This window comes from Bactrocera dorsalis, chromosome 2 (assembly GCF_023373825.1).
Source record: "Bactrocera dorsalis isolate Fly_Bdor chromosome 2, ASM2337382v1, whole genome shotgun sequence".
Lineage (NCBI taxonomy): Eukaryota > Metazoa > Arthropoda > Insecta > Diptera > Tephritidae > Bactrocera > Bactrocera dorsalis.
Window position 1 is genome coordinate 11300487 of NC_064304.1, and position 8159 is coordinate 11308645.

An 8159-nucleotide genomic window follows, 5' to 3' on the forward strand; every position below is an offset into this window, starting at 1 on the left:
ATGTTAGTTCCTATTAAAGAAACAAAAATAAAAGAAAAAGACGGTAACCTTTCAGAATATATTTTACAAGCTCTTGCTTCTGATCGTTTAGTTTGTATGGTAACTATAAGCTATACTAATTCGATCTATATAATTTCTTCGAAGATTTCATTATTATTACGCATTAATCAGGTTAAATTTCTTGAAGATATCTCGTGAAATGAAAAAGCTTTCCGTGCAAACACTTTATTTCAAACGTAAAGTTTGTATGGAAGCTACATATATGTATGCTATAAAGGTCCGATATCAACGGCTCCCACAAATGAACAGCTTTTTGGAGAGAGAATGACGTGTGTGATATTTCAGATCGATATCTCAAACACTGAGGGACTAGTTCACGTATATAGAGGCAGACATGTCTAAATCGGCTCAGCTCACCATGCTGATCATTTGCTTCTAAGTGTTTCAAACTTCGTAGCAAACTTTACACATCCTGTTGAGGGTATAATTTTGCTTTATGCGCATTATCAAAATTTTGTACAACCCTTTAAAAGCTCTCTTGTTGAACTATCAATTATTATTTATTATGTTTCTCCTTTTTCCAAACACGTATTTCTCTTTTATTACTACAATATATTATTGCATATTTATATTTATGACATATGCTTCATTTAAAAGTATAGTAGTTCATAAATTTTATCTGAAGTAACTAAATTACCTCGCATTATTATATATTATATTTATTTTTACTTTTGTATGTTTATTTATATTTACGTAAGCACTTGTGAGGTAATTGAGCTAAACTTTGACTGAGATAATTTTTATTAATTCTTAACCACATAAGTGTGATAAGATTAGTTGCAGTGAAAGTATTTTATCAATTCGAAATGGAAAATGTGAGTTCATGGTATCTATTTCTGGAATGAAATAGCCTCTTTAGGAATTTTTTAGTAGTTTTAAAGAGGGCTTGGAGGTTTTAAGGCCCTCGATAAAAATTTCCACTCACTTCATAATCACAAACCATATTTTTTTAGAGCAAAAACGCGAAGAACTCGACACACATAAAATGGGATAGATAAACTTGATAATTGTATAAAAAGACTCTTCTAAAAAGTTGACATATTCAGGAAAAAGGTTGACTTACTTTCACTGAAACTATTTAAACATCAATTATTGGTTTACCAACTATACTAGCATGAGAAGGATGATAAATGAGGTATACAACGCGACCTTAGGTCTATTAGGATACACGGAATATCAAAAACACCTGACGCTCTATGAGCTCTTAAAAAATTCCAAGAAGATCCCACATTTTCAAACTAAATTTTGTTCAACGATGAGACCCATTTCAAGCAAAATTGCCGCATTTGGGTTTTTCTGTGAGACATTCCATATTAGTTTATCTTCCCAAAGTTCATTACCGCTAGCCCGAAATTTCAAATGTTTCGTCGCATTCAGACCGTTATTTGTTTACTTTTTATTATCGGCGATAAATATCAAGCTAGTTTTGCTTATCATCATACATACATACATATGTACATACATATTGTTATGAACCAATTTCGAAGTCCAATATGATGTGTAAAAAGAGATGACCTTGGCGTAAATAACCATAAAAATTAATAATCATTCACAGCAAAAAATACATATATGGACGATTTTCATTGTGTTTATATGGCGATCCATCACCTTCCAAACGAATTATTACTCCAGCATATTTATAAATGTACATACATACATAGATAATAATGAATACATTAGGGTGGCCGCAATGTCTTCAATGGTTGCTGATGGTTGGAAAAAGTGGTAAGAGAGCGCAACAAATTTTACATATATTAAAATTTTCGTATTTCAACTACATAAGTGTTTCAATCTTTTCCAACCGACTTATTAAGGGTGGGAGGATAAGCGGGAAAGAACAATGAAAGTAACTAAAAAAAATATACCCTGTTCAATATATAAACATTTTGCAATAAAAAAATCGTTTCAAATATAAATTTCCCCTAACGACTTAAAATATCCCCTTTTTAGTAATAATATAACATGTTCAGTATATAAACATTCTGCAATAGGAAAATCGTTTCAATTATAAATTTCCCCTAACGACTTAAAATATCCTTTTGACTAATAATATAACGTGTTCATTATATAAACCTTTTGCAATAAGAAAATCGTTTCAATTATAAATTTCCCCTAACGACTTAAAATATCCCTTTTTAACTAATTATATAACATGTTCAGTTTATAAACATTTGGCAATAAGAAAATCGTTTCAATTATAAATTTTCCCTAACGACTTAAAATATCCCTTTTTAACTAATTATATAACATGTTCAGTTTATAAACATTTGGCAATAAGAAAATCGTTTCAAATATAAATTTCCTCTAACGACTTAAAATATCCCTTTTTAACTAATAAACCTATTTTTCTTAACGTCTCACAACATAAAAATCCTCTCTCTCAAGAAAAACTGTTTCAACTTAATGCACGAACTTTATGTACATATATAAACAAGTAAATATGTATATATGATTGTATGTACATATGTATGTACAATGATATAGATAGTTATTCACGATGTGCACATAACTGCCGCACAAAAGCCATTGAAATGTTATCGCATGAAGTAATGAAAATCAACAGCATTGAATAGAAAAATTCAAACTCAGCTAAAAACCGTTACCGAATGACACAATTTTCGAGTCGTGCGACTTAACGGTCAGCAAGAAACGAAAAAATGGCCGTAAAAATCAACGACGAGGAATCAGCGAATTCCGCAATCGTAAGCCAGTGATTTCAGTGATACATACACACACACGCATACACACAAATGTCTTATTGAACGGGTGAGCGATTGTGGGATTTTGCAACGTCAGCTGATTTCGAATATACCCACATATCAGTGTAAATAGAGTAAAGCAAATGAAATGAGCAAAAAACTAATTAACAATGAGCGTATAATAAACGCTACAAAAAAGTGACAAATAATCTAAAAGCAGCAACAGCAAAAACCAAAACACTGCTGCTGTTGTCACAAAAAGTGTACCAAAGGCCAAATAAAAAGTGAAGAAGCGGCAATGGCAACAACAACAACTACAACACTAGCAATTAACTAATATCATAAAGACACGCGCGACTTGTGAATTAAAAGCCAAAACAAAAGCAGTAAAAAGCGAACAACAACAACAACAACAGCAAAAAAGGTAAGAATTAACATTTTCACGTTGTGTGTAGGAAGTTTGTGTGAAACTTTCTAACAAAATAGCATAAATAAAATTTATATAAGAGAAACCGTGCGCTGAAAACCAGTGGCAAGCAACAACAAAGGCGTTTTACAATTCGTGACAATGGTCAATGGCGGAGACTGTGCTAGAGAAGGGCATTGAAATTTCATGTAATGTTGTTTCTTTGAGTTCACCTTTTTCACAGTTGTTTTTTTTTTTGTTGTGGTTGTAGTTGTTGCACAGCGGCGCACCTTGATTGACTTACTGATACTTCTAAATTAGTGGCAACCAACGCGATGAAGAAAGTGGTTCACATGGTGTAGACATTAGCAGTGAAATAAATTACCCAAGGAGCATCCCGAGCGTGCTTAGGGAGCAACTACTCACACACACACACACACACATGTATTTATGTATGTTTGTGCTCACAAAATATTTGTAGGGGAATACTAAATGGCATTAGTGTTGTTATTATTTACTTAAACGAATTTGTTGAGCTGCCGAAAGGCGCTACACTTTACAAGCCATCCACATAAATAATGTATATGTATATGTATGTGTGCACTCATTTGACATCACACAAATCCAATGCGGCGCGAAGGCGAATAGCGATTAACGCGCAGCGTTTATTGACCCGACAAATGAAGTCGCCGCTGGCTGTCAAATGTAAATTTGTGAACACACACATGTGTTTGTTGTTATGCAGCGGCAAATGAATGAATTTTTGAATGCACATCGACTTTTATATAAATATGTATTTGAGTATGTTTGTAAGCACCGCTAGTCTGTGTCTATTTTCCCCCTCCAACTATTTCTGGCAATCGCTGTGCGACGAACTGTGCACTTTTCCGCTTTTGATGCTCACAGTCGGCGTAGATAGTGTCGATAAAAGAACAATAATTAAAGACAATTGGAAAGCAAAAACATACAAAAACAACACAAGCAATAGACAAGCGTGAAAAATACAACTTTTCAAAATTAAGAACCTTGATAATATATGTATGTATAAACCCCCTATATGCAAATAAATATGTGTGTTTACGCATTTTAACATGGGCGTAACACAAATAAAATGTAGGAGGGGTCAGACAAAAACATCAATTTACCAAAAGACGGCGTAAAATAAGGTAATTTCTATTCCATTGTTCCAAAAATTTGAACATGCGTTGGAAAGATACGGTCCTTGTGGGTCTTTTTCTGTTTTCGTCCTCATAATTTTCCAACATGATAACATCCAGGACTCTATACCGGTTAAACATTACTTGGAATATATATTTATAGTCCCGAATATCCGACTATCTTTTCTTCCGGTCAAAGAAAACCACCCTCACTGGAAAACGGTTCACTTAGAAACAGGGTATCAAAAATTTACTGGACTAATTCTTGAGCTCAGAGCTCGCACAGTTATTTTGGGATGGAATCCACAAATTTCCCGAAAGATAGGAGCATTATATTATATATCTTTAGATGGACAATAAGTCAAATAATAACGGGTGATCCAAGTAGAGGTACTTTTTTCAATAGCATTTTTCGACAGATCACGCGTGAGTCGTCACGTTCTGTAAATAATGTGTTTCGTGCTCATGTTGTATTGTGCAAGAACTGAAGACGCTCGATGAGAGACATCGCTTTCGAGAAGATCCGACGTTTTAGAGCGAAATTTTGTTCAGCGATGAGGCCTATTTCTGGCTCAATTGGTATATAAACAAGAAAATTTTCTACATTTGGGACGAGGAGCAACCTGAAGAGTTTGTACAGCTGCCATTTCATCCAGAAAAAAACAACTTTTTGGTGTGTATTGTGGCTCGGTGGAATCTTCGGCAAATATTTCTTCAAAAATGATGCCGGTGAGAACGTAACCGTCAATGGCGGCCTTTATCGCACCATGATAACCGACTATTTGATGGCTGAAATTGAAGCTTGTGATTTCGGCAAAATTTGGTTTCAACAAGACGTCACCTCTTCCCACATATCACATCAATCCATGAATTTATTGAGAAAACACTTCGGTGAACAGCTATTTTCATGTTTTGGCGCAATTGATTGACCACCAAGATCGTGTGATATCCCACCGTTAGACTTTTTCATGCGGGGATATGTAAAGTCTAAAGTCTATGCAGACATTCAGGCTTTGAATCAAAACATCACGCGTGTCATTTTCCAGTTATCTGTCCAAATGCTCGAACGCGTCATCGAAAATTGGATTCAATGAATGCGCCATCTGAGACGTAGCCGCGGCCAATATTTGAAAGAGGTAATCTGCAAAATGAATGCCAAAGATTGTTCTTTCGAATGATAGTAAAAATTCTCCATTCAATTTGAAATGTCTGTATATTTTCTTTAAGAAATTGAGGAACCTCGAAATGGATCGCCCTTTATTATTGTACACGATTTTCTTAAATAAACATTCAAGACCCAATACTAACTTCATTCATAATTTTTTTTTTAAGTTTAAGAAAATATTTTTTCAATTATTGCAACCAATTTTCTGTTTTTAAAGTGTCCCATAATTGGCCCGACAAACAGCATTTCTGAACACAAATCTATACCGGAGATAACAACAAGGTTTCGAATATTTTGTTTATACATACATATAACCACCATAACACAAAATATTCTCTATCAAACCGATATATCGAAATATTTCATTGTTTCTATCGCACCTGTAATCTGTCCCATATTTCAAAAATAGTTTTAGAACATTATGGAGAACTACTACCTATTCACTAGGTCAACCCACCGAATCAAAGAATAATAAATACTAACATTAAATTTAACTGCAGTCATCTAGGCACAATGATAGACTATACAAGAGAGCTTGCGTACTTATAACTGTTATGAATGACGATAGTATTATTGGCCACAAAATTAATCAGCAAAAATTAAGAATTTCCCGACATGGAGGCAATATATCATCCTATTTGTACCGCCTCTGTATTAAAGAGCGAAAACGACCTTACACATAGATATGTATGTACATATGTATGTATTTATGTAAATAATTGAGCATGAGCACACAAACAACGCCGCGTATTTTGGTCGCTGAGGGCAACAGTTGCGGGTGGATGAGCAGATACTCGTAGATACATATAGTTAGATTTAGATGTCTGAGATTCGAAAACGAAATAACATAAAATGCCAACAAACGCTCGAGACAGACGAATATTTGCACACTTGCATTAGTATTGACATATGGAGCTACATATGTATATAAGTATTGAAATACATAAGGATGTATTTACAGACGCAGACGTCAGATGGCTGCGGCAAAATTGAGAGCTTTACCGCTGGTCTAAACAAAAATAAATTAGTATGAATGTATAAATCGATGTTGGATTTTGTTTTGTCTGACATTCGCTGCAGTTATTTCCCAGTCATACAGGAAAGGTAAAAATTGGAGAAATAATAAAAAATGCTAATAAACAAATGCGATTATGACAAACGAACGCATTTCAATCAATGGTCATCGATTTATTAAGCACACGAGATAATTTTCATTAGCCACGACCTAGAGCGCAAACCACAGCCCAAATTAGTATGACCAAGGCCTCTTACCTGATGGACGTTTAGCTGCTCGACAGTGGCGCGGCAGCAGCAGCAGCAACCAATTGGAACGCCATGCAGCAACAGTCCAACAGTCGACACTTTGGACACCTTGGGCACTTTTTGAAGTACCGCACAGAAATTCACGCTTCACAGCTGCAACGGCTTTCGAGCGTAGAATCAGAAAGCAACAGCAAAACACATCTTTGTACAAGATTTATGTTTGAAAATTTGCCTACGCTTTGGCACAGTTATTCGCACGAATTCACACTTTGTTTTTCACTTTTTATACCGCACACACACACACATACACAAATATTATAACGCACACGCGCAAGTACATAAATATGTTTGTATGTAGATATTTTTACATATTTTGCTCTGCACTGGATGTGCTAATTGATTTGTTTGCATTTGCACACACTTCCAGCCACTGCCGTTAATACTTCCATAAACAATCCACAAAAACACAAAAATAAAACCACAAATACATATAAAAAATCGGACGAGTTTAAATTAAGCGAATTATTTCAGTTTTGCAATCCGCCGAAAGTTTTAAGAACTAAACACAATTGGAAAAACATTTTGTTCGATTTGGTGGGTGCAAAGAAATGCCAATGCAGCGCCGTTCAGAAACGAAAAATCACCCGCAGCGTTTTATTATGAACATCACCAACAGCGAATTAGCACTCAACTAACGTTTTACTAAAGCACAAAGTCACACAGCGTTACACTTGCGCTGCATTTGAAAATCACTCAAAGCGAACGCACTCACACAAGCACAGCGACTACTTTCGACCAGTCAATGCGACTCTGTGTTGCAGCTGTTTAGTCGCTGGCGTTGCCACTGGTCTGGTTATGCGTAAATATCGTGTTGTTGTAGCAAACACTTTATACCAATTTAGGCGGAAATAGTAGTTGTTGTAACAGTTGTATGTGTTAAATAATAAATTGAGCAAAGGTTGAGAGATCTATATTTTGGAATTTTTACTTGTAATTGCGTTTAAGGAACGTACTTATTTTATACAGACAGAGAGATTAGTGCCTTAAATAGTATCGATCAAAACAGAGGAGAGGAACAAGAACATCAAAATGTGGCAGCAGCGGTGGCAATCCTCATCCAAAGGGCGTTGTACCCGCAGAGTTATTCCGGACATGCATTCGCGCATAGCTATACGACAAGAGACTTGGATTTCTATCTGATTCAAACACTTAGTGGACATCAGTGCTTTAGAAGCTACTTTTACAGATTCCACAAAGACATTAGTCCGGACTGTCCGTGGCGTATAGAGTGTCTAGAAGACTTTGAACATGTATGATATTATTTTATTGTCCTCGCTTTTCAAATACAAGGGAAAGACTAAAAATCACACTCGTTGGTAGTTTTACGGTCGATAATTTAACACGCCTGT

At 35.2% G+C, this 8159-nt stretch overlaps 1 protein-coding gene across 3 annotated transcripts in view; it reads right to left on the reverse strand.

Annotated features, from left to right (window-relative positions):
- LOC105227533 (signal transducer and activator of transcription B) overlaps positions 1-7453 on the reverse strand; it is a 56193-nt gene extending 48740 nt beyond the window's left edge. For all 3 annotated transcript variants that reach the window (XM_011206905.4, XM_011206903.4, XM_049447170.1), the window contains exon 1: positions 6760-7453. The gene's annotated coding sequence lies outside the window, so the exon portion shown is untranslated. The remainder of the gene's footprint in view (positions 1-6759) is intronic.
- Positions 7454-8159: the final 706 nt, after the last annotated feature.